At 38.8% G+C, this 27,847-nt stretch overlaps 1 protein-coding gene across 12 annotated transcripts in view; it reads right to left on the bottom strand.

Annotated features, from left to right (window-relative positions):
* Nucleotides 1-27,847, bottom strand: part of LOC145504408 (BEN domain-containing protein 5) — a 1,377,102-nt gene that overhangs the window by 324,973 nt on the left and 1,024,282 nt on the right. The gene's annotated exons all lie outside the window — the stretch shown is intronic.

Genomic DNA, 27,847 nt, shown 5'->3' with positions numbered 1-27,847 from the left:
AGCTGGAGGGGAATTTTGCCTCAGAAGAAATCATACCTCGAATTTCTCTCATAACTGAATTAGCTGATAGATGATATTTAGATGAGACTTTGGACTTTTATATTTTAGAGTTGATGCTGGAATGAGTTAATTATTTGGGGGTTAGTTAATTATTTGGGGGTTAGTGGTATGGAATAAATGTACTCTGCACATGGGAAGACATGAATTGGGGGAGCAGAGGCAGAATGTTATGGACTGAATGTTTGTCCTTCTATATCTCATGGATGTGAGAATTGGACCATAAAGAAGGCTGAGCACCAATGAAATGATGCTTTGAAACTGTGGTGCTGGAGAAGACTCTTGAGAGTACCTTGGATCCAAGGAGATCAAACCAGTCGATCCTAAAGGAAATCAACCCTGACTATTCTTTGGAAGGACTGATGCTAAAGCTGAAGCTCTAATACTTTTACCACCTGATGCAAAGAGCTGACTCATTGGAAAAATCCCTGATGCTGGGATAGATTGAGGGCAGGAGGAAAAAGGAGTGCCAGAGGATGAAATAGTTGGATGGCATCTTTAACTCAATGGATATGAGTTTAAGCAAACTCCAGGAGATAGTGAAGGACAGGGAAGCCAGACGTGTTGCAGATGGGATCACAAAAAGTCAGATATGACTGAGTGACTGAAGAACAACAAATGCATGTTAAAGCCTTAACCCCTGATGTGACAGTAGTTGGAGGGAGGCTCTTTGGGAGGTAATTAGATTTAGATGAGATCATGAGGGTAAGGTCCCTGTTCTATAATGACTAGTGTCATTATAAGAGGAGGAAGGGAGACCAAGCTTGCTTGCACTCTGGTACTGTCATTCAATCTCTCTCTCTTTCTTATTAGGACACAGAAAGAAGAAAGTTAGGGCAGCCCTTATCAGTAGCTGAATTTACAGGCACCTTGATCTTGGACTTAGCCTCCAGAACCATAAGAAATTAATTCTGGTGTTTAAGCTACCTAGTCTGTGGTATTTTGTAATAGCAGTCTGAGTAGACTAAGACAGAGAGATTCAGCAGACTTCACACTTCCGGATGGAGTTGTGTTGAAAATAAAATACTGTTGAGTCTTGTAATCCTTGAACAATACCTTCACAAAGCCCTGAAGTCCTCACTTGGTAAGAGTGGCTACACATGCAGATTCCAGAGTGACCAAGTTTTCTCTACAACAAAGATGGTAATGGGTCACTAACCTTGCTCGCCAGCTTTGTCACAGTTCTTGTAATCAGGCTTTGATGTGATAAGTTTTCAAATAAATGCCTTATCCTAATAAAAAGTAGCTGCCTGTCATGGACTTCAGGTTCTTCCATGAGTGGTGAATCATGAATGTGTTAAATACTAAAATACTTAGAATTTAAAAAGGGTTTCTCAGGAATGCAGTCCTGTAAGCACTGTTTTAGGTTATTAAGGGAACTTAAGAGCTTAACCCCACTCTGTGAAGTGTGGGATGAGGAAGCTAATCTGCCCTAACCAAATGCTTCTTAGAACACCCAGAAAAGGCAGAATACTGAGGTTTATCCATTTATTTAACAGATTAAGCGCCTTTAATCTGTTAATCTTAAATCTACTGTGTATGTGTGTGTGTGTGTGTGTGTGTGTGTTTGTGTTGATCACTCACTTGTGTCTGACAGTTTGTTACCCCATGGACTGTAGCCTGCCAGGTTCCTCTGTCCATGGAGTTCTCCAGACAAGAACTGGAGTGGTTAGCCATTCCCTTCTCCAGGGGATCTTCCCAACCCAGGGATGGAACCTGGGTCTCCTCCACTGCAGATGGATTCTTTTCCTCTGATCCATCAGGGAAGCTCTTGAGACAACTCCCTAAGATGATATCAAATGCTGAAATCTAATGATGAGCATAAGCAGACATGGACTCTGCCCTCATGGAATTTAGAGGTGATGGAGAGAGAGAGAAGGTCCTCAAATATGGATATAATTAAATTCTGAGACAAGTGGTATGAGGGGAAGAACAGTGTTCTATAAGCGCATGTAACAAAGGAATCTGACCAAGATTATGGGCCCAAGACAGGCTCCTTGAGGAAGTAAGCTTATGCAAGATATGAATGATGTGCAGGTGGTGCAGGGCTGAAGGGAGCAGCAAGAACATCACAGGAAAGTGGTAGAACTAAGAGGCAATTTTATGGATTCATAATATCAATAAAGACCCTCAGTTCAGTTCAGTTGCTCAGTTGTGTCCGACTCTTTGAGACCATATGGACTGCAGCATGCCAGGCCTCCCTGACCATCACCAACTCCCAGAGTTTACTCAAACCCATGTCCTTTGAGTCAGTGATGCCATCCAACCATCTAATCTTCTGTTGTTCCCTTCTCCTCCTGCCTTCAATCTTTCCCAGCATCAGGATCTTTCCGAATGAGTCAGTTCTTTGCATCAGGTGGCCAAAGTATTGGAGTTTCAGCTTCAGCATCAGTCCTTCCAATGAATATTGAGGACTGATCTCCTTTAGGATGGACTGGTTGGATCTCCTTGCAGTCCAAGGAACTCTCAAAAGTCTTCTCCAACACCACAGTTCAAAAGCATCAATTCTTCGGCGCTCAGCTTTCTTTATAGTCCAACTCTCACATCCATACATGACTACTGGAAAAACCATAGCTTTGAATAGATGGATCTTTGTTGGCAAAGTAATATTTCTGCTTTTTAATAAGCTGTCTAGGTTGGTCATAACTTTTCTTCCAAGGAGCAAGCGTCTTTTAATTTCATGGCTGCAGTCACCATCTGCAGTGGTTTTGTAGCCCCCAAAAATAAAGTCCGTCACTGTTTCCACTGTTTCTCCATCTGTTTGCCATGAAGTGATGGGACCAGATGCCATGATCTTAGTTTTCTGAGTGTTGAGTTTTAAGCCAGCTTTTTCACTCTCCTCTTTCACTTTCATCAAGAGGCTCTTTAGTTCTTATTCGCTTTCTGCCATAAGGGTGGTGTCATCTGTATATCTGAGGTTATTGATATTTCTCCCTATCATCTCCAAATAAACAATCTAAAATAAAATGCAATCTAAGTAAATAATTGGCCTCCCACTTATAAATGCAATGTCAAAACCCTAGAATTCTCCTTCCAATTAGGATGCTAATTTAAATTCCTCCAGTGAAGAAACTGGGGGCCAACACTGATCCAGGATATATTGTAAATTTTATATTTATTTATTATTGAAGTGTAGTTGGTTTATTCTAGGTGGTTTAGTTTTAGGTGTATGACATAGTGAGTCAACATTTTGTAATTATTAATAACCCTAATTAAAGTTATTACAAAATAATATTTCCCTATTCTGTGGGGATATAAGGTACAATATATCCTTGTTGTTTATCTATTTTGCACACAGTAGTTTGTATTCTCTTAATCCCATACCCTTTCTTGCCCCCCTTTCTCCCCTCTCCCCACTGGTGATCACTAGTTTGTTCTTTATATTTGTTTCTGTTCTGTTATATACGTTCATTTATTGCTTAGGTTCCATATATAGATGAGAGGATGTACTTTTGAAACTTCATATTTTGAAACTTTTGAAATTTTGAAGCTCTTTGAAGCTTCATATTTTCCTGCTGCCTCAATATCCCCACAAACAGCTTGTGAGCACTCTGACCAGGTATCTAGGGGTACAAGTATGACAAGGCTGGCCCTTGCTGCCAAGTTCCCCTTCCTACCTTTCCTGGACCATGACCTAGTAACACGAAAATGCACCAGTCAAATCCCCTCACATCTTTTCTTGTGTACTCCACCCTGACCCCCAATAAAAGCACTTGCCCAGTCTTTCTCTGCTTTCCGCATGCTTAGTTGAACCTACCTTGTTAGCATTGCCTCCCATATGACCCCCTCTTGGCATGAGGTGACTCTGTCTCTCTAGGACATGTGACTATAATAAACTTCACTTTTTTGGCCTTCTCCTGTGTCCTCTTGTGTGGTTTCAGTGACCGACCATCATGTAAAATTTCACAAAACATAGGCAGAGGGGAAAATATGTCCCAAAATCTTGTAATCAGAGGGAATATGTAAATTCTAGACACTGGAAGAAGCCAGTGTGGAAAGAATATTTGCGTACGGGAGGGATATGAGATTAGGCTAGAGAGATTATCCCAAGAGTCTTGGAAAAGCTGAAAACTTTTAAGCCAGTGGAGATGGAAAAAGTGGGGTGCTGAAATGATCATATGTGCGTTTGACAAATGAGTTCAGGGAGACCAGTTAGGAGGCAATTGTAGTTCAGCTGCAAGACCATGATATTTTGGATCAGGTTGGTGGCAGTGGATATGGAGACAAGTGGGTGAATTTAGATCTTTAGGAGAAGCAACAGTAAGAGCAGGGGTAAAGGACAGGCAACCCAGACACCTGTCCTGGTTCTGCTAGCTGGTTCTGCTACAGATTTCTGCATAACATTACACAAATCCTTTCTTGGGGCTTCAACATACCCCTCATCCATCAGGGTAGTCCTCAAGCCTCCTCCAAGAAATGGTAGGAATCTGTAAACCATAGGATTAGAAAATCCTTCTGAGATCTTCCAGTGCTGACATTCTCTGGTTCAATAATTCTGTGATCCTAATTCATTTCTCTTCTCTCCTTCAAATGCTTAAGACTATCTTTTCTGAAAACGTATTTGTTGGAATGATAGCCAAGCTTGCACCTTGATGATAAATAGTTGTGACACCTTGAATCAGGCTACGAACCAGACATTGCCAGGTGTCTACTGCACAAGGGAAAGAGAAAGAATCTCACACTGGAAGATTCCCTTAGAGACCAAAAATATCAGTAATAAAAGATCAGTGTCAGATGGGGAAACATCTTGGATGGTGATAATGATGATGATATTCATAATAATTTCTTAACTTCATTTAGTGTCTTAATATGCCTTATCTCATTTGACACAACAACCTGATGAGGTACACCAGTTCATAGAAATGTGTAGAATGAGATCAGGAAAGAAGCAATGCCAGCGCCTAAAGCTATTCATTTATTTGATAAATACGTATCAAACCTCTACCGTGTACCAGTATAAATCTGTAATAGGCAAGGTTTCTCTTCTCACTGGGGTTAAAAGGTAATAAAATGTTTAATAATAAAATATATGATAGTATAGAGTAATAAATTATATAATGACATATAATACATGTAATAAAATAAAATAATTATTGTTTATAGTAATTTTTATAAAGGGAAACTGGCAGGATGGTGAGTCAGCAAGTAAACAGAGAAGGCAATTTTCAACAGAATAGTCAGAAAACATTCTGGGAAAAGTGGCATTACAGAAAAAAAGAACAATAATCACGGGGGCCAGTTATGAGAAAAGGCTTGATTTATCTGTGAAGCGAAGTGGACAACAGTTTGGCTGAAGCATAATGAGTGAGAAAGGCAGAGTGATATGAGAGGAGGTGGGAGAGATATAAATACCCAAACCACAAGAGCTCTGTGGACCATGGGAAGAATTTACGATTTTGAGTGATGGGAAGCCATTAAAGAATTTTAATCAGGAGAATGATATCTGATTTTACGTCTTAAAAGGTCACTGACTGACCTGTGGGTAATAGACCATATGGTGGCAAAGGGTAAAACTGGCAGACCAAGTAGAAGACTATTAAAGTTGTCCAGACAAGAGAGGGGTTAGTGGCTAAAAGAGAAACATGGTGGGGATGAAAAGTAACAGATAAATTCAAGATATATTTTCAGAGTAGAATAGATAGGAGTAGAACAGACCAGAGTTGGTGATGCATTCAGATGTTGGTTGAAAGACATTTTTTAAACCTCTTTATCTATGCATGTGAGCAGCTGAGGTCCCAGAAAGAACAAAGATGGGAAATGACTGAAACAAAATTTGAATTCAAGACCTGTAAGTCCACATACAGTGCTCTTCCCAGTGCACCATACATTTCTGCTCAAAGTAAAAGCCCAGCAGGTGGTAGGTGAGGGGTGCTCAGTTGAGATGAGACATCTAACTCTTAAAAACTATTAATAGACACTGAGTAGGTATACAGCAGGCAGGCTTCTGGGCATTCACATGTTAAAATAGGAGTTCTATACTTGCTCTGTTTATTTTACCAAGTGCTAGCCCTCCCAACCCAAATTTGGGATCAGGAAAAGGAGATGGTCTGTACTCCTGCTGAGGGCATATGGCTGCTCTCTGCTGATCCAGGATAGAGAAGTGGACAGATGGTGAATGTGTTTTGCAGCCTCCCAGCTTCACAGATGAAGAAATGAATCGGATGTCAGTTGGAGTCCAGACTCCTCCACAGGTTCCTTTTACCTTTGGACTCTTAGTTTTCATATTTTCATTGGTATATTTCAGAGCCCTTGCAAATAAAGCTCATCTCCTGGCTTAACCATCACTCCGCTCTTAGGTCTTATCCACACAGAACACTTCTTTTTTTAAATATGTGCACTTTTTTTTTACTAACACATAAGACTGCTAGAGGCAGAGACACCTCTGTGTGCCCAGTTCCTGGCTAAGCAATTGGAATAGAGTACATACTCTGTAACTGTTTAATGAGAGGATAAAACAATTAACCTCTTCTGGCCTCAGTTTCCCCACCCTTTAAAAGCGAATAATTAATAACTGCCTCACGAGATTGTGAAGTTTAAATGCATTAACTTGCATGTAGGATATTAACACAGTGTGTTGTTATTGTTGTTCAGTCCCTCAGTTGTGTGCAACTGTTTGTGACCTCATGGACTGAAGCATGCCTGGCTTCCCTGTCTTTCACTGTCTCCTGGAGTTTGCTCATATCATGCCCATTGAGTTGGTGATGCCATGCAACCATCTCATCCTGTGTCATCCCCTTCTCCTCCTACTTCAATCTTTCACAGCATCAGTCCTTCTAGTCAATATTCAGGGTTGATTTCCTTTAGTATTGACTGGTTTGATTTCCTTACAGTCCAAGGGACTCTCAAGAGTCTTCTCCAACATGACAGTTGGAAAGCATCAATTTTTCAGTGCCTTATTTATGGTCCAACTCTCACATCCATACATGACTACTGGAAAACCCTTAGCCTTGACTATACAGACCTTTATCGGCAAAGTAATGTCTCCGCTTTTTAATTTGCTATCTAGGTTTGTCATAGTTTTTCTTCCAAGGAGCAAGCATCTTCTAATTTCACAGCTGCAGTCACTGCCTGCAGTGATTTTGGAACCCAAGAAAATAAAGTCTGTCACTGTGTACAAGCTTAAGAAACAAATTCATACATTATCCATATAGCCAAAGCTTTTCCATGCTCAACATCATTAGATATTAGAGAATGCAAATTAAAACCACAACAAGCTACTACAGATTTCTTAGATGGACTAAAATTTTAAAAAATACTGGCAAATTCAAGTACTGATGAGGAACCAGAGCACTCAGAACCCTCATAGATTGCTAGTCAGAATGCATACTGATATAGTGCCTTAAAACATTAAACATGGTTATCACATGACACAGCAATCCCACTGCTAGGTATTTACCTAGAGAAATGAAAACTGTGTTCACATGAAACCTGTAAATGAATGTTCATAGCCTCTCTATTCATAGTTATTCAAGCTGGAAACAATCCAAATGTCCTTCAGAGGTGAACATAGTGTAAACAAATTGTGGTATTCTGTATAATTAAATAGTACTCAGAAATGAAAAAAAAATCAACTATTGACACATATAACTCAGATGAATTACAGAAGCATTAGGCTAAGTGAAAGGAGCCAGTCTCTAAAGGTTACCAATTGTATGGCTCCATTTTCATGACATTCTTAAGGAAGGCAAAACTATCAGTGATAGAGAACAGATGATTGTTTGCTAGGGGTTGGTGGGAGAAGGATGTGGCAAGGGGAAAATACAAGGGAATCTTGTGGAGTGATGGAACTGTTCTGTGTCTCAATTGTGGTGACAGATACACAAATATATACCTGTGTTAAAATTCACAGAGCTATACACATGAAGTCAATGTAACTGCATGTTAATCTAAAATACTAAATAAAATTAAACGTTTTCTTATATTAGCATTAACATCTAGTAGGCCTCCCAATTCTCAGGTATATTTTTAATTTAAGGATAATATCTTTATTATTCAAGCTATCTTTCATTACAAAATGTAAAAAATGAGAGAGAAGGAGCAGGTTGTAGACAGTGTTGAAGTATATGGGAGATTCTGGCTTGTCTGAAAGTTTCTAATGCTAGAGAAGCTATTTCATTTCAATTCAATCCTGAACTTTCAAAGAGGAAAAAAAAAATTCCCTTTTTTAAAGCTTTGCTAGTAAAACTGTCCTTGCACTGAGCCAGTAATAAATCTACAGAACACTATGGTAATACCCATGGAAAAGGCAAAAGGGGCCTCTATAAACCATGAGATTTGAACTACTACAGATGTTGTAGTGGGAATTTATGATTTTCGAAGGATCCTTATCTCTTCTTGCCAGTTTCTGCACATTGAATCATGCACTAGCAGAGTCTATTTTAAGAGCCATCATTTTTTTTCTTTAAATATTAAAAAAATTCTGTGGCAATTAATTTCTTCCATACTGTTCTATCATGACAAATAAAAGTGAAATGCATATTTACAGAGCACATGTAATTGCATTTGGGCACATGCAAATGACATGCAAATCTTACATTCTAAATGAGTTTGTTTATCATCCCTGAATTTTAATCTAAGGACCTTACTTTTTAAATTCAGTTTATATTCTGACATGTATACAAATGAGTTTGACTCTGGAAAATAACTTAATAAACTTGGGGTTAGCTATGCAATTAGAGGAGGCATCTGGGAGCTATAAAATCTGGGAAACAACATTTACATCTTTTTCTGCATTCAAGGTTTCAATTTCCTAGCTCAAACCCTCTCCCCACCAGCCTGTGCTCCCAGCACTTCACTAACCCATTCCCCATCATTTCTGCAATCCCATCACTTGAAATCCTTTTGGCTTTTTTTTTCTGAAGGAAGACAGATGAGTGCATTTCACTGAGGATGGTCTCGAGTCATTGTCCTCAATGCAGTGTTTTCAAAAACTAAAATCAGAGTGATAAATGAAATCAAAACTAACAGAATTAACATCGATCAGGACTTTCATTCAGGTTTGCTATTCTCATGGCTGGTCTAGTTTTTCTCCAGTGAGTGCTAAAGTCTTTCCATGGATTATTGACCCTCTAAAGAAAGCTATGAGCAGTCACAAATCTGATTTGTCAAAAGACATAAGAAAGAGGAGAAAAAGTGGAATCATATTCTGCCAGAGCTTTCAGGAGGCAGGAAACAGAACCATAACACAAAGTGGAATGGAGGTTCCTCCAAAATTAAAATAGAACTACCATATGATCTAGCAATCCCATTTCTGGGCATATATCCAAAAGAACTAAAAGCTGGGTCTCAAAGAGATATTTGCACACCCATATTCATAGCAGCACGAGTCACAATAGCCAAGAGACAGGAACAACTCAAATGTCCACTGATGGATGAACAGATAAAAAAAAAATAGGGTGTCTACATACAATGAAATATTATTCAACCTTATGAGGGAAGAAATCCTGTTGCATGCTCTACAACATGGATGAACCTTGAGGACATTATGCTATGTGAGATAAGCCAGTTACAATAAGACAAATACTTTGTCATTCCATTTACCTGAATTAGCTAAAGTAGTCAAATCTATAGAAACAGAAAGTAGAATGGTGATTACCAGGGATTGGAGGGGTTAGAGGGAAAGAGAAGTTGTTGTTTAATGGGTATAGCATTTCAGATTTGTAAGATGAAAAAGTTCTGGAGATCTGTTTCACATCAATGCCGGTATGCTTAATGTTACTGAATTATACAATTAAACATGCATGCTTGCTAAGTTGCTTCAGTCGTGTCCGACTCTGTGCGACCCTATGGACAGTAGCCATCCAGGCTCCTCTGTCCACAGGATTCTCCATGAAAGAATACTGGAGTGGGTTGCCGTTTGCTTCTCCCATTGGAAGGTTTAAGAATATCTAAAATTTAAATATTAAATCTTTCACAGGAATTTTTTTTTACATGAAAGGTACTAAATCCAATCTAAATTACACTGAAAGTCAAATATAAAATAGCAACAGAATAGGCATTTTCCTAAAAGGAATAATCACTATTGGGAGAAATCTACATGTAAGGTATTTTCTTGCTTTGATACAGCTAAAAAAATAAAAATAAATTCTATGTCTAAATTTTTAGGCTTATAATATATAATTCTGTTTTTACAGGTAGTTCAACTAGGGGAAATAAATTAGCACAATCATTTGAATTGGTTGCCTACATACTGGACAGGGCTTATTCCTTTTCTTTTAACTTCTTTGCATATGTAAAGCATGACATAAGATGTCCTGTTTTGCCATGGACGATGCAACCATTTTTATAGGTCGACCCGGGCAAATCACACAAGGTTCAATGGCATTAAGAGGAAAACTAGACTCCATACTTTCTTCTTTGTCTTGTGTTTCTTCTCTCTCAAACTCTTTGACATCTTCTTGGCTACTATAAATGATCCTATTAGAAGTCAATGGCTGAGAATAACATGGTTATGATGGTTAAAAATAAAGCAAAACGCTCAGCTGCCCAGGGCAGGGGTACCTTAGAAAGAAAAAGTTTTATGTCTAATAAAATGACCTTAGGTTGCGACAACAGTGGTTGAGCTAGGGTTGTAGAACCATAGGTGATTTTAAAAGTTTTTTATGATTTCTAAAATTTTTATAATGAGGTGATATTTTGCTTATAGTTTATATGTTTCTAAGAACAAAGTTTTAATATAAAATATTTTTAAATGGAGGTTTTAAATTAAGTTCAAAAGATCTTTTTGCTCCTAATAGAAATGAGCTTTAAATGATGGTAGGACAGCCTTTTGAGACTCATGTGAATAGGCAAACTATGGTCCACAAGCTAAATCTGGTTTGCTGTCACCTGCTTCTATATGGCTCATAAGCTACAATAGTTTTTATGTTTTTAATGGTTGAAAAGTAATCAAAAGAAGAATAATATTTTGTGACATGTGAAACTATATAATATTCAAGTTTCAGTGTCCATAATAAAATTTTATTGTGTGTGTGTGTGTACACACACACACACATACCCTCACACACCAAGTAGAAGCTGAAATTCCAAACTCTGATTTTCATAGAAGTATAGATCCATTGGATATTTTAGTCAAAAAGACTCTCTGAAATGATCTAATAAACCTCATTTTACAGATAAGAAAACCAAGAGTGAGAGGTAAAATGACTTGTCTTGAGTCCTAGCAAGTTAATAACAGAGCTGGAATGCCCTGTGCTAAGCATTTCTTTTTTTTTTTTCTCTTATTAGACTAGGCAGATCCAAAGTGTCAGATATAGCATTCTCTTCTGCTTCTTCCTAATCCCCATTTTTAGGGAACATATACTGAATATTGTGCTTTAGAAGCCAGGTACACACATACAGTGTTAATGTGTTTAGTCCTCACAACTGGCTTATGAGGAAGGTTGAATTATCCCTGACCTGTAGAGCTCACTGTTCACACTATTGTCCTCCCTCTGCCCTACACACTGGCCATGCTGATCTCGGTCAGTCTGTCTACCTGTCTACAGTGACTCCTGTCCTCTGGCTCCCCCCTCCTTTGGTTTCTCAAGGTCCTAGCTCTGCTCTTATGCCCTCTTGCTGCAGATCTTCAACTCTCCTCCTCCTTCTCCACTGTCTCTAAGTCCTATCCCACAGTTGATCAACATGTTCAAATCCTTCTCACTTAAAAGAAAGTTTTAAGTCCTACATTTCTTTCTTTTCTTTCCCAGCCAAGATTTATGAGAGTGGAGTCTACACATGCAATCTCTCCTCCACTTTCCACTGACTTCTCAACTCACTGCAATCTGGTACCCACCTTCCACTCTCAGTGCTAACCGGATCCACAATGACTTACTTTTGTTGTTTAAATTGATGGACACTTAAAAAAAAATCTTATCTCATTTGACACCAGTGATCATTCCCTACTTCTTGAAACTCACACAAATGGGTCTCTCACATTCAGTCATACGCCATACATCACAAAAGACAAAGACTGATAAATACTCTCTTACTCCAGTCATCTCAGAGTGCCTCTATGTCTTTCTTTGCATATGCTGTCCTCTTTGCTTAAAATACCTTCCTAGCTCTCCTCTTGCCCTTGCTTTCATCTGTGTGGTGAATTCCTCTGCATTCTTTAAGACCTCACTGATATTTCTTCCTCTTGAAGCTTTCTTTGCCTACTTTTAGAAAGAGGTGATCCCAGACTTCCTTGGTAGTACATTGGATAGGAATCCACTTGCTAATACAGGGGACACGGTTCAATCCCTAGTCCAGGAAGATTCCACGTGCTGTGGAGCAATTAAGCCTGTGTGCCACAACTACTGAGCCCACGCTCTAGAACCCATGAGCAACTATTGAGCCCATGTGCTGCAACTACTGAAGCCCCTGCACCTACAGCCTATGCTCCACAACAAGAGAAGCCACAAAATAAGGAGCCAGGTCACTGCAGCTAGAGAAAGGTTGCACACAGCTCTGAAGACCTAGTGCAACAACAACAACAACAAAAAGTTGATCCCTTGTCTCTTTGCTTCCACCTGTACCTTATATTTAAGCCAATTGTCCCTTTTATCAAACTATACGCACTTACTTGTTTGTACCTTACATGGATTGCACTCATGGTAAGCAAACAAACACATCAGAGCTGGTGCTATACCTGGGTTATTTTGAGTCTCCCCAGTGCTGGTATTGGTAATTTGCAGGTAAAATGAATGGTGGGTGGTACATGTAGCAGGATACATGTAGCAGGTACATATCAGAGGCAGCAAGCAGTAAGCCCTGCCTATATCCCCCCTGGTGTTGACACTATCTCAGGCTTTAGGCCTTAGATATCCCTCTTGTAAGTGCTGGGATCTTTAATTCCCTCAGCTGCCACTGGTTCACTTCAAGGCCTTAGGCGAGTCCTTTCTCCATTCCTGGCCCAGTTGCTTCATTATGCAAAGTGAAATAGTCAGTCTAGTTCAGGTACGGTAAGTAGGTTTTATCTCATGTGCAGATATCAATCAGTGATTAGTGACTGGAGTATTGTATAGAGAGATTTTGAAACTGAATCCAGGTACAGGAGATAAGTGATTGTCCATCCACGTGTCATGTGTTTTTTGTGTTTTTTACTCCTGAGTTAGATAATATACTCCACAACCACTTTCTTTTGGCTAGTCCTAAAGAAATGCCCAGAATTTATGAGCATATCAATTATGGTACCATGCTTTTCTCATAATTATGAGATATAGTTATGCCTTTGTACATGGAAGTTACCCAATAAAAAAGACTTACTCCTCCAGAAACTTCTCCACTCCTGTATGAATAGATAAAATTCAGGTCAAAGAGGACTTTTCCATAAAGAAAAGAAGCAAAAAACTCCAGACTCTGGAATCAGCATGTTTACCTACTTACAACCTGTGTGATTCTGAGTGAATCACACAACCTGTCTCATTGCTCTCAAACTTTAGCTGCTTCTTCTTCAAAATGGGGCACTAATATTTACAATCACAAGATGGTAGTTAGGATCTAATTATAAAATAAATAGTACCTTGCACAATAAAGTACTTTGCATGAGGGAGACCCTCAACACTCATCTTCAAAATAAATGCAGAGGGTTCTGGACTGTAAATGCCTTTGGGGTAGACATCACATCTTATTTGTCTCTTTATACCTAGTTCTTAACACAAAAAAATGTTTATGAACATTTACTGATTTGATGGAAGTCAATAGAAATGAAATTAGACAATTTTTTAGATTCCTCTCAGTATTAAGCACAGAACATGGCACATGGGCTGTGATCATAAATACTTCTAAAACATAGTCTTTTGGCAACCTAATTTTACCAATGGATATGTTAATGGAAAAGTATAATTCTCCAGAGGACACAAAGGAAGGTCCAAACATACATTTATCACTAGTGTCTCAGAAAAGCTGTCACTTCCACATCTTCTTTCTCAGAGGGAAGACAGTGGATCTGATAAATCCATAATGCTCCTTCTTAATTTATAGAGAGAAAAAGATTTTAACTTTCTGCTGTGGACCCATGAGACACTTGGAAATCACACCATCTTGTCTGGGCTGAGCCAATGTTGTCCCTGCCGGGCAGCGTGAAGTCTGCTGCTCTCCTTACCCATCCTGTTAGCCTCCTTTCTAAGTCCCCTTCCTGTCCCAGCAATACTGAATGGATCACAACCATTTCAAATATCTGCATCATTATCTTATTGCTCTAAACAACATTTTTGCCACTGGCCCCTATAACTGTTCTCCTTTAGGTGAGTCCTGAAGAATTTCACGGCCTTAATGAGTACATCAATTATTGTTCATGGAAGAGCTGATGTCTTCTTAAAGGTTATGTGAAGGTTGATTGCTATCTCTGTGCTTATATCCAGCAAATCTACCCTAGCCTTATGAATGCATCTGACCTTTTTATAGGTACAGGGGAAAAAAATAACAGAACAAAAGTTAATTTAGACCTTTAGAATACAACATTTTTTTTTTTTCTCAAAGAAATGAAAGGGCATTGAAATCGATACCTGTACAATAATACACTGATGAATGTTGGGACCCAATTCTCTCATTTTGCTAACTCAAGATTGGGAATTCTGAATAGTTTTCAATCCTACATTCTTTAGCCACTGTGAAGTCTGCCGTATTGTGTCTACACAATGCTGCTGCACACTCATTATGGGAGTACCAGTGGTCCTGAAAAGGTCAGTTAGTTAGAAATGTCAGCGTTCAAAGGAGCCTCGCAGACCTGTATGCGCACGGATCCAATTAGAGTGGCCAGGCACCACTGCTGTAACCCAGAATCCTAATGAGCAAGTGGAGGAAAGGGGGAGGCGTCTTTTTGTCCTTTCTTTCTTCTTATTCAAAAGAAATGGAGATTGCTTTTCAACCACCCTACATGGGGTTGTTTAAACTTTACCAAACACCACTTAGGCTCCAGGTAGTTGGGAGGAGAACCCTGGTTTCTGCAAAAGGTGAGCTGGCCTAGAACAGCCAGATCTTAAAAGGAGAGTAATGAAGCGGGCGGGAGCAGTACTTCAGACTTCAGGCTGGTGGGTCACAAGACTTACTCAGATTGATAGCTGACGAAGAGGAAAATGGCCTTCTTATTAAGTTCATTTCTAGGCACCTACTATGTGCCAGGTCTTGTGATTAAAAACTGGCCTTCGTCATCTTTAATAAACCTAAACCACTTGTACAAATGTGTGTCAGGACTGCATAAAAATTTGGATATCTATATTGGGTGACATTTCCTGAATTCTCTTATACCAGTGCTTCTTTCTTTCTAATCACAAAATGATAATTTGGAAAAGTCCACTGATGGTGAAGTTGGATGCAGAAGCAATGTCAAATTGCTATTAAAGTTTCTAAATAGTTTTCCTCAATTTCTATCCTTCTCTCATTGTGACAAACAGTTGACACACCAGCAACATTCTGTGGATGGCACTGCTCTGGGTATTTCTCATTTGCTACTTCTTACCTGACATTCCTCACCTTCACTGGCCCTCATGATTCTGGACTGATGGGCATACTGGACTCTCTTTTTGGTTAAATCATTGCATAGTTCTTTAAAATGCTTTTTAATATTTGTCTTTTGACACCACAGCTCTGCCCTATGGTTAGAACATTCTCCCAGCAGCCCCTGTCTGGAGTTCAGTGAACTAGCCAGCCCAAAACCACAAACAAAACCCTGGGTAACTTTGTTACAAGTGATCCAGGGACCATACTTTGAGAAGAAATGAAGATTTTACAGGGAACCATGTAGCTGGCTTTCTAGGCTCAGCAGGCAGTGATGGCCTGCTTGGTTCTAGGTCCCAGACTCTCTAGCAGCCCATCCATTCAACTGAGGCCACTTAGCCCTCCTGAAGCCTGCCAGATCCCAGAATCATCTGGCTTTGTGGTTCAGTAAGTGCAGGGATGGACTTCCCAGGTGGTGCTAGTGGTAAAGAACTCGCCTACCAACACAGGACACATAAGAGATGGGGTTTCGATCTCTGGGTCAGAAAGATCCCTGGAGGAGGGCGTCGCAACCCACTCCATTATTCTTGCCTGGAGAATCCCACGGACAGAGGAGCCTGGAGGGCTATAGTCCATAGGGTCTTAAAGAGTTGTACACAACTGGAGTGACGCATGAACTCAAGGGCAGGCACAGTGGATTTAAGAAGTGTTGGATTACTAAATTAGCTTGTTATACACAGGGGGTGGGGTTTGGTGTCTGCTTTTCCTCTGATCTTTCTGCTTAACTTTCTGTGTGGACACAGAAAATTTTAACTTTTATCTCAGGCTCCATAACTGTTTGTTATCTTAATACCTATTTTTGCAGTAAATGAGTTCTTCTCTCATTTGGTTTTCCTTTTAATATCTCTGCACACACTCTGGATGAACCAGCACTTGTGACTGGCTGAGAAGACAGAAGTCCACTGGATGTTGGTCAGAAAACCTGAGTTTAAGCTCTGAGCTTTCCAACTAGAAGCTTTTGTGAACTTAGACAAATTTTATCATTTCCTTAATATAAAGATGCCAACCTATAGCGTCGTTGTTATTTAAACAAAGTATTTGACTTTGCCATTGTAATGTGCTATATCAAAGCCAGTCATGGGCATTATTGCCACTCACTCTCATTATCCCCTCCAGTAAAGAGAAGGTGGTTAGGTTGCCCCTCCTTTGAACCTTCATGGAGGAAGGAAAGAAAGATCCAGGGATTTGGAGTGAAAAAAGGAGAGAGAGAGTCAGGGCAGAAAACTTAGTGGGAACACCATGAACATGTTCCTGAGACAGCCCCTGTCAGTTAACCCTAGGGAATAAAACATGGGCAGAGGCCAGAGCATGAGGGGATGTATTCATGAGGTTCTGGTCTCTAAGACAGTGTAGTGAAGTGATATTAGATGCTTTCCAATGTACATTTTAAGGCTGGAACTGAGCCCACATCACAAATTTAATTACACTAGATGTGGAAAACTCAAGTTTTTTTTAACCTGAAAGCAGCTGAAAACCACTAATTCTCCTTTCATCATTGCAATTAAACTCTTCTCTAACAAACCAGTCTTCCAATAATCTTTACCAGAAGGGAAACATTCTGCAGGCCATCCAGCCATCCATCCAAGAATGGAACTCATCTGAGCTGGGCTGATTCCCCTCTCAGCCTTTGTTTGTTTGTTTGTTTCTAGAGAGAAGTATATCAGGTTTATAAGACAGTGGTTCAGCCATCATCTGGAAGTAAGGAAATTGTACCACAGGTGCCAAAGAAAAACCTTTCTGGCATTTCAGAGACTAACCTAAAGGTGTTATTTGCTTAGTCATGTCTGACTCTTTGCGACCTCATGGACTCTAGCCCTCCAGGCCCTCTGTCCATGGAATTCTCCAGGTAAGAATACTGAGAGAGTGGGTTGCCATTGCCTTCTCCAGGGGATCTTCTAGACTCAGGAATTGAACATGTATCTCTTGTATTGCAAGCAGATTCTTTACTGTCTGAGCCACCAAGGAAGCCCAACCTAATAAGCTGGTGCCAAATAGGTAAGAAAAACAAGTAAGTTATCTGCAGTGACCATCCTCAAAAAAGGACTTTATTTATGCCAGATATATTACTTCAACTAATACAACAACCCTTTGAAGTCAGTATTAGCCACCTATCTTAGGATGAAAGAGCTGAAGCTCTGTGAGGTTTCATTTTGTCTAAAATGTTTAAAGAGTAAATGGTATAGATAAGATTTGAACCCTGGTCCAGATAATCCCAAAGTTTTCAATGAATACTACCTAGAATTTCTTTCTTCTCCTTTCCTTCTCCCTCTATTTCTCTTTATTTTTACTCTCATTTCCTTTTTCTCTTTTTGTTTATAGTGACACTTTATTTCTCTGTTCCAATAGTGCTGAGTAAGCACTGGAAATGGTGAATTAGTAAATCCCACATTCTTGATGTCTATCCTCATCACTGTCCTTGATAATATTTTAGACCAAGAGGATAAAAGATATGCACCACCCTCTATGATATGCCACTGTGTCCCTAGTCTCTAGGAATTTCAAGTACATGTACTTGGACCACAGCTGGCCTCTACTCAGTGGCAGTCCAACACCCATTTACCAAAAGTGAAAAAGGCTTTGATATAAATTGGGAATCAGACAATGGGGCACACAACCTTCTTTTCCTAAATGAGAGATCTTATTTTTCTTAGTCCAGTGAACCAAAATATTTCTCACTTTTGTGACCAAGGCAAAGGCCCTTGAAGTTTAGATCAATGTTAGTACAGAAAGATACAGATGGACAAATGTAGCTGTTTATTTATGAAAGATATAGAAGCTAGACAATTCTTAATATTTTTCTCAGAAACTCCTGACAATCTCAAAAAGACAGGCCATTACTCATATATCTTGGGAGGAAGAGGAGAATCCTTGGAGGAATGAAAAAGGCAAGTCTGGGTCTGAAACGAACCAAAGATATAGTATTGATAATTATAATCATCATTATTAGCATTTTAGTAGTTGGTCTCCAAGATGGGCCCTGAATGATTCTCAGGTTTTCCTAGTATTCATGTCCTTGTATAATCTCTTTCCATAATGAAAAGACAGAATTGTATCATTAATAGACTATTATTAGCATGATAAGGTATGACTTCCTAGACTCTCATAAAAAACACTGAAGCCTCTACCTTTGGTCTCTTTGATTAATCACTCTGAAGGAAGTCAGTTGTCATATTGTGAGGATACTCAAGCAGCCCTATCGAAAAACCTATGTGGCAAAGACCAGAGGCCTTTTGGTAAAAGACAGGAGAAAACTGCCATCCAAGTGAATGAGTTATCTTGAAAGATGATCTTCCAGCCCTACTCAAGCTTTCAGATAACTACAGCTTTGGCTGACATCTTAATTGCAACCTTATGAGAGATCCTGAGCCAAAACTACCTATCTGAGCTGCTAGATTCATAATCCACACAAACTGTGTGAAATAACGAACTTTGATTATTGTTTGAAACTGCCAAGCTTTGGCATAGTTTGTCACAAAGCAATGCAATCACAATAGCAATTATTTATTTAAAATCTATAGGTCATGCAACTTACTATTCTAACCACTTTACATATATCATATCTAATCTTCACAAAATTCTAACTAGTGTTTTTATCATCCTGTGCTTTTATAGATGGTAAAAATGAAAGTAAAGCACAAGAAAGCTAACAGAACTTCCCAAGGTCAAACTGTAAGTGGAAGATGTAGGATGTGAACACATCATGTATGTATGCACTACAAATCTCTTGCTCTTTTGCTTCTACCCTGCTGTTGAACACATGTACAATAAATAAGTAGATAAATAAATGAACTAAGAGTGCAGAGAGCATATGCCTGCTTTTGTGTTCATTTGGAGCATATTAAGATACTTCTTACTATAAACAATTATATGTCAACAAATTAGATAAGCTAGAAAAAATAGAAATACAATCCTAGAAGCATACAACCTACCAAGAATGAATCAGGAAGAAACAGAACATCTAAACAGACTAACAGTGACTACAGAGTTTAAAGTAGTAATATCAAACCTCCCAACAAAGAACAGCCAGGACCAGATTTTTTCACTAATGAGTTCAACCAAACATTTAAAGATGAATTAATGCCAATCCTTCTCAAGTTCTTCCAAGAAACTAAAGAGGATGGAACGCTGGAACACTCCATAACTCATTTTATGAAGTCAGCATTACCCTAATATCAAGCTAGATGAGGACATTACAAGAAAAGAAAACTATAGGCCAACCTCCTCAATGAATATAAATGCAAAAATTCTCAACAAAAAACTAGCAAACAAAATTCAACAGCACATTAAAAAGGATCATACGCCATACTATGATCAAATGGGATTTCTGGTGTGCAACGATGGTTCAACATGCGATTCAATAAATGATACACACCATTAATAAAATGATAGATAAAAATCTTATGATGCTCTTAATAGATGCACCCATATTTAATGGAACACTAAGTCACAAAGTAGTTACACAATTTTCCTAAGGGCATGGAGCCAAGAAATGAGAGAATCAAGATTGGAAGTCAGGTCTACCTGGTTCCCATACTTCGACTACTGTTGAAAGTTGACTCCCAGATAAGTCTGGCATCCAGCTCCATGTCTGTTAAGCTTAGGTTCTGTTCTCTGGGTGCTATCCCAGGACTGGTGCCTGGTCTCAATAACCCAGCTACCTGTATGGGTCTAGCTTTAATCAGGAAGGCCTTCCCTGGGTCCAAGGAACAGACTCCATTTGAAGATGAGTCCTGTCCTGCCCAGAGATTCTAGATGTGTATCTAGATACCAATAGAGGTGAATCTAGATACCAATAGAGACACCAAGGGAATATTTCATGCAAAGATGGGCTCGATAAAGGACAGAAATGGTAGGGACCTAACAGAAGCAGAAGATATTAAGAAGAGGTGGCAAGAATACACAGAAGAACTGTACAAAAAAGATCTTCACAACCCAGATAATCACGATGGTGTGATCACTCACCTAGAGCCAGACATCCTGGAATGTGAAGTAAAGTGGGCCTTAGAAAGCATCACTACGAACAAAGCTAGTGGAGGTGATGGAGTTCCAGTTGAGCTATTTCAAATCCTCAAAGGTGATGCTGTGAAAGTGCTGCACTTGATATGCCAGCAAATCTGGAAAACTCAGCAGTGGCCACAGGACTGGAAAAGGTCAGTTTTCATTCCAATCCCAAAGAAAGGCAATGCCAAAGAATGCTCAAACTACCACACAATTGCACTCATCTCACACGCTAGTAAAGTAATGCTCAAAATTCTCCAAGCCAGGCTTCAACAATACGTGAACTGTGAACTTCCAGATGTTCAAGCTGGTTTTAGAAAAGGCAGAGGAACCAGAGATCAAGTTGCCAACATCTGCTGGATCATCAAAAAAGCAAGAGAGTTCCAAAAAAACATCTATTTCTGCTTTATTGACTATGCCAAAGCCTTTAACTGTGTGGATCAAAATAAACTGTGGAAAATTCTGAAAGAGATGGGAACACTAGGCCATCTGACCTGCCTCTTGAGAAACCTATATGCAGGTCAGGAAGCAACAGTTAGAACTGTACATGGAACAACAGACTGGTTCCAAATAGGGAAAGGAGTTGGTCAAGGCTGTATATTGTCACCCCACTTATTTAACTTATATGCAGAGTACATCATGAGAAATGCTGGGCTGGAAGAAACACAAGCTGGAATCAAGATTGCTGGGAGAAATATCAATCACCTCAGATATGCAGATGACACCACCCTTATGGCATAAAGTGAAGAAGAACTAAAGAGCCTCTTGATGAAAGTGAAAGAGGAGAGTGAAAAAGTTGGCTTAAAGCTCAATGTTGAGAAAACTAAGATCATGGCATCTGGTCCCATCACTTCATGGGAAATAGATGGGGAAACAGTGTAAACAGTGTCAGACTTTATTTTTCTGGGCTCCAAAATCACTGAAGATGGTGATTGCAGCCATGAAATTAAAAGACGCTTATTGCTTGGAAGGAAGGTTATGACCAACCTAGAGAGCATATTTAAAAGCAGAGACATTACTTTGCCAACAAAAGTCTGTCTAGTTAAGGCTATGGTTTTTCCAGTGGTCATGTATGGATGTGAGAGTTGGATGGTGAAGAAAGCTGAGCACTGAAGAATTGATGCTTTTGAACTGTGGTGTTGGAGAAGACTCTTGAGAGTCCCTTGGACTGCAAGGAGATCCAATCAGTCCATCCTAAAGGAGATCAGTCCTGGGTGTTCATTGGAAGGACTGATATTGAAGCTGAAACTCCAATACTTTGGCGACCTGATGTGAAGAGTTGACTCATTGGAAAAGACCCTAATGCTGGGAAGGATTGGGGGCAGGAGGAGAAGGGGATGACAGAGGATGAGATGGTTGGATGGCATCACTGACTCAATGGATATGGGTTTGGGTAAACTCCGGGAGTTGGTGATGGACAGGGAGGCCTGGCGTGCTGCGATTCATGGGGTCACAGAGAGTCGGACACGACTGAGCGACTGAACTGAACTGAACTGAACCTGTCTCTGCCCAGAGATTCTAGATGTGAAACCCCTGTTGGGTCTATAATTTTCAATAGAAGGGCTGCTACAGAATAGCTAAATGTTTGCTCTACTCTCAGACCTTATAATTCACACAGTTGGTCTTGGACCATTTCCAGGTAATGGTGGTGGTCTAGTCGCTAAGTTGTTTCCAACTCTTGAGACCCCATCCATGGGATTTCCCAGGTGAGAATACTGGAGTGGGTTGCCGTTTCCTTCTCCTGACCCAAGGATTTAACCAGAGTCTCTTGCATTTCCTGCATTTGGCAGGAGGATTCTTTACCAACTGAGCCACCAGGGAATGTCAGGCCTCAATTTATCCACCATGGATGATTTTTATAACTCAACTCTCAGCCAATCAGCACAGTAGCTTACCCTGTACACAGATACTTGTTTAAAGATGAAGTCATAATGACCCAATCACAGAATGGAGCAACAGAGATTCTGTTGGGACTTCTGGATGAGTGTCTCTTGCTTTTTCCTACTGGACTGGAATTTGGGAGAACGTACATTCTGCCATCCTGAAACAACCTGTGGTCTGGAAATGCAGTTAAGAGCAAATTGAGTTAAGAGAAGAAGAAAAACAAACTGGGCCGCAGGAGCTCTATATCAAGATGCACAGGGAGGCAGATTTACTTCTGGATTATCTATGAACTAATGAATTACTTATTTTTGCCTAAGGCAATTTAGGTTGTGTTTAAAGACTCCTACTTATATAATTCCTAGGTCTTAATTTTCCCTTTTGTGTATTGCATTTCAGTTCCTCTTGGCCTGCATTCAGTCTGATGGCCAAGGTCTTGCTAGTTCTTTCCTTACCTGACCACCCTCATGCTGATTAGCTATGGCGTTTGGATGCCATGCCTCCAAATCCCCTTCTCAGAGCACAGTCCACCCACCTGGATACTCCAAGATGGGGCCCTTGATCCCTTCTCATTAACCTCTTCACCTGAGTCCTGGGACATGGCATTCTATAAAGATTTTCCAGGAGAAATATTCTAGGAACATAGTAATTAGTTTGTCTCCTGGCGGGTATGAGAACAAACACATTTCTCTCTGCCTTTAAATGTTTTTCAGATTCTGGAATTTGTTCACTTAGATTTAATAAATCTTCTGAGTAACACCCGATGCTGTTGTTTTTCATTGTTGACAAGAATGATGTAGGTTGGTGGATGGAGGTGGGAATGTAAATTGATACAACCTTTCTGGAAAATGAGTTGGCAGTAAGACTTAATAACTCCTTAAACATATTAATGCTATTTGGCTCAGCAATTCTACTTTTAAAATAGGCAATAATAATAATAAAAACTTATGCAAAAGAAGTAAAAGATTTTTTCACAAATAATTTTATGGTAGAGTCATTTATAAGAGAAAAACATCTGGATATAGCACAAATGTACAACCATAAGACATGTATTTTTATAAACCAGGCTACATATAAAAGATGGAAGAGTCTAGAGCTTTTAAAAATAAGTATGTCTTTAAAATGCTCATAAAATGTTCATGGATCTAAGTAATTCCATCCCTAGTAATTTATCTTGAGACAATAACCTAAAATGTAGACACAAATATATACACAAAGGTTGATAAATTATTCATAAGAATGAAAAATAAAATCAAGTTAAATATCCAACATCATTGGCATGGGAAAATATTTCTGTTGTAATATTAAGTGAAAAATCAGGATAAAATTTTATGTTCTATGTGATCTCAACTATGTAAAACAAAATTAAACATGCATAGGAAAAAGGCAAAGAAGTAAATGTGTTAAAATATTAAACAGTGATTGCCTCTGGGAGATAACTGATATTTCATCTTTATAACTTTTCTGTGTTTTTCAAAATTTGTACCATGGGCATGTGCTATCTTTCAATAGAGAAAGTTATTATAAAAAGATGGTAAGTATGTAAACTACATAGCGACATGAAGATTGTTTATGAAATAATGTTAAGTGAAAAAAGATGTACATAAAAACTTACTGTGATTGCAATTATGTAAATATGTTTCTGCATATAGACAAGAACTGAAAAGGAAAATGTATAAACAGAATTAGGTTTTGTATTGTGCTAAGTCTGTGGGACTAGGAACAATTTATTTATCTCCTTTAAAGATCTCTTTAAAGTTGTTTTAATGATGTACATGCAGTTTTTGAACCATCCTCCCAGCGCATAGCCACTGTGCTGCTAACTGCTGGCTGTGAGGTCAGGAGTTCCCTGACTTGTCTTCTCTCCTGGTCGTGGCCACTCTGGACTGGCTCCACAGGCTATTCTGGCTCTGAAGATGGCCATGAAGCAGGAATAATGGCTAGTTTGGGCTCTCTTGTTCCTTTAGTCTTCAGAGTGGCTACATTTACATCATGGGGGACTTTAATTGGAGAGAAAGTCCAAAGTTGTTATGTAATGATCAGCAGGTTTAGTCCATTACCATATAACCTAGGTATTGTTTTAACAAGGTTAAGAGGTGATAAAAATATTTTTTGTGCATATTTGCAATCAGAAACCATTCTAGCTGTGATTTTTTCTGGAGGTTTCTGCAATATTTTAGGAAATCAATTGTCTCTTCAGGATGTAGCCTCGTTAGTGGAAAAGCCCCATGCCTGTGATGTCCTGACATTTCACACTTTCCTTATCAACAGCTAAGTAGGTCAGCTTTAATTCTGTCTGAGAAAGAAGACTCTGTGGGCCAGTATCACACAGGAAGTAGTATTCTTATGTAGCAATAGAAAAAGCAATATCCTGATGCAGAATCAGAGACAGCTGGATTTGAATTCTGACTTTAGCATTTACTTATTAACTGCATTTATGTGGGCAATTCTAACTGTGTAGCACCTTCATTTCTCATCAGTGAATCAGGAAAGACTATGCCTGTTTAATGGTACAGTGGGGGAAATTATGTGAAAAATATATGTGAAGTGCCTAACACAGTTCTGACACTGAATGCTGATGTTTAGATACTTCCTAAATCTGTCCCTTTAGTCTATACCATCAAAAAGTTAATGAGCATTTGACAAGGTGCCAAGATAAATTAACAAGAGAAAGAACAGTTTTTTCAACAAATGGTGCTAGCAAAACTGGCCAATCACATGCAAATAGACAAATTGGAGTCCTATCTCATATCATACAAAAATTAGCTCATAGGAGTATACCTTCGTGACATTAGTCAATGTTTTCTTGGATATGATACCAAAAGCATAAGCAATAAAATACATAAATTGAACTTCATCAAAATAATTTTTTTTTTTTGTTTTAAATGCCATCAAGCAAATGAAAAGACAACTCATGGAACATGAAAATATATTTTAAAATTATGTATCTGACAAAAGACCTTGTACTCAGAATACGTATTTAAAAACTTTTGCAACTCAATGATAAAAAGACAAATGTAACCTAATTGATATCAGTAAGGGAAAGAACTTGACTAAGATTTTTCCAAAAAAGATACACAAATGGCAAATAAGTACATTAAAACATATTCAATGTCATAAGCCATTGGGAAAATGCAAACCAAAACTATTATACGATACCACTTCATACCCACTAGGATGACTATAAATCAAAAGACAGATAATAACAAGTGTTAGAGAGGACTGGGAGAAATTGGAAGCACCCTATGTTGCTGATGAGAATGTAAATGACACAGCTACTTTAGAAAACACTTTTGCAGTTTCTCAAAATGTTTACCTTGACACTTACCAAATGATTCAGCCATCCATTTCCTAGATATATGTCCAAGAGAATTCAAAACATGGTTTTTACTTGTTCACAAATGTCTATGGCAACATTATCCACAATAGCCAAAAAACGTAGACAACTGAAATATTCATCAATAGATGAATGGATAAACAAATTATGATATATCAATACAATGGAATATTATTTGGCAATAAAAAGGCGTGAAGTACCGATACATGCTAGAGTATGGATGGACCTTGAAAACATTATGTTAAGTAAAAAAAGAATCCAGTCACAAAAGGCCATATACTATGCAATTCCATCTATATGAGACACCTAGAATAGGCAAATCCATAGAGATACAAAGTAAATTAGTGGTTGCAGGGCCTAGGGGAAGGCAAAAATGGGGGATGACTGTTAATGGGTACAGAGTTTCTTTCTGGAGTAATAATAATGTTCTGGAATTAGTGGTGATTGTACAATTCTGTAAATGTACTGAAAACCACTACATGGTACACTTTATTTAATGTAAATGGTGCACTTTAAAGGATGGATTTTATGGATGTGAATTATATCTCAGTAAAGCTGTTATTTTTATTTAAAGCTATGATCAGGACTTTTAACTTGATGGTGGGAACATAAAAATCTTTCTAGAAGTGTAAAAAGGTATATTCACCATTGCCAAATATTCTAGCTCTTCTCACTGCAGTGCCCTTCCATGTAGGAAGAGTCAACATCTCTACCCCGTTGAATTATAAGTTGTCATATGAGTTGCTTTGACTAAGGAAAATTGGGCAAAAGTGACCCTTTCTAAAAATTTTTAAGAGAAGGTACATGACTCACTCTCTCTCCCTTTCCCCTCTGCCATGATGACCCAATGGCAGGTGCTGTCAGTACTTTCCTGCAATCTCACATATTCTCCTGGCACTTATTATTTCTGCACATATTGAATACTTTCCAGTTGCTGACATTTGCAAATTTCTCTTGAGTACTTTCTCTGGGCACTGGAATCTGCTATGTCCATACATCAAGCAGATTAGAAGTGTCAGGAAATTAACACCTCCACCCTCACTCCCATGCCTTTGCCCCTCAGGAATATCTCTGAGGCTTATTTTCTACTGACTTCCAGGGTTCTCCTGAAGGATTAAATTCCAGTTACCAACAGTGGTAGCTTGCTTGATAATGAATCTTTCTTAACTTTTTTTTCCTTTTCCCAAATCTTACTCCATCTCTCAACAAGGTCTTTGGGATCACCTCCTAAATAAACTATTGAAATGAAAATCTTTGTCTCAAGTTTGGCTTCTTAGGGAACCCAAACTGAGACACAGCAATGTTCCAAATAGAGGATGCTTGGCCAGCTTGGGTGCCAGAGTGAAGATGATGTAGAGCAGAACTTATGCCAGCCCATGAGAGACATGTATCAAAAGTAAAAAATACAGCGATGTTTTTTAAGTCTCTGCAATTTTGATATCATTGTTACTTCAGTGTAATGTAGACTGTCATGACTAGTGAACTATGTATACCTTTTCTTAGTAATTCTCATTCTAGGAATTTTTCCTAAAGAAACAATTAAAAATGCACACAAAAATATTTATACAAGAATGTTCATTGTGGTGTTACTTATAACTAAATCATCAGAGATAATTTAATATGCAATAATTTTAGAAGGCAATGACAACCCACTCGAGTACTCTTGCCTGGGAAAATCCCACAGGCAGAGGAGCCTGGCAGGCTGTAGTACATGGGGTTGCAAAGGAGTGGGACACGACTTAGGGACTATGCCAAACCAATATACAACAAGAGATAAATCTAAAGTAGAATGTGTTTCAGCTATATAAAAGTCCCTCTTTGAGAATATTTAATAATATCGAAAAATGTTCACATTATATTCAAATGTAACAGTTTACATAGATCATTATAATTTTATTTTGAAAACTACACACATATTTGTATATATACATGCAAAAAGTAGCAGTCTCCTTTATCAATCTTGTGGTAAAAGTTTCACCTGGATCGGAGAAAAATATTTGCTCATATTGCCTCCCTTCTATTGAAGAGATTATAATAGAATAAACCTTCAAAAAGTAAGGAAAAAACTACAGTTGGGCTTCTGGGCCAAATGAGTAAATAAGTTCATGCTTCAGT

Source organism: Giraffa tippelskirchi, chromosome 5, assembly GCF_054371585.1.
Source record: "Giraffa tippelskirchi isolate mGirTip1 chromosome 5, T2T-mGirTip1v1.2.pri, whole genome shotgun sequence".
NCBI lineage: Eukaryota > Metazoa > Chordata > Mammalia > Artiodactyla > Giraffidae > Giraffa > Giraffa tippelskirchi.
Note: the sequence above shows the minus strand (reverse complement) of the source record. Positions and strands in the feature narration are given on the sequence as shown.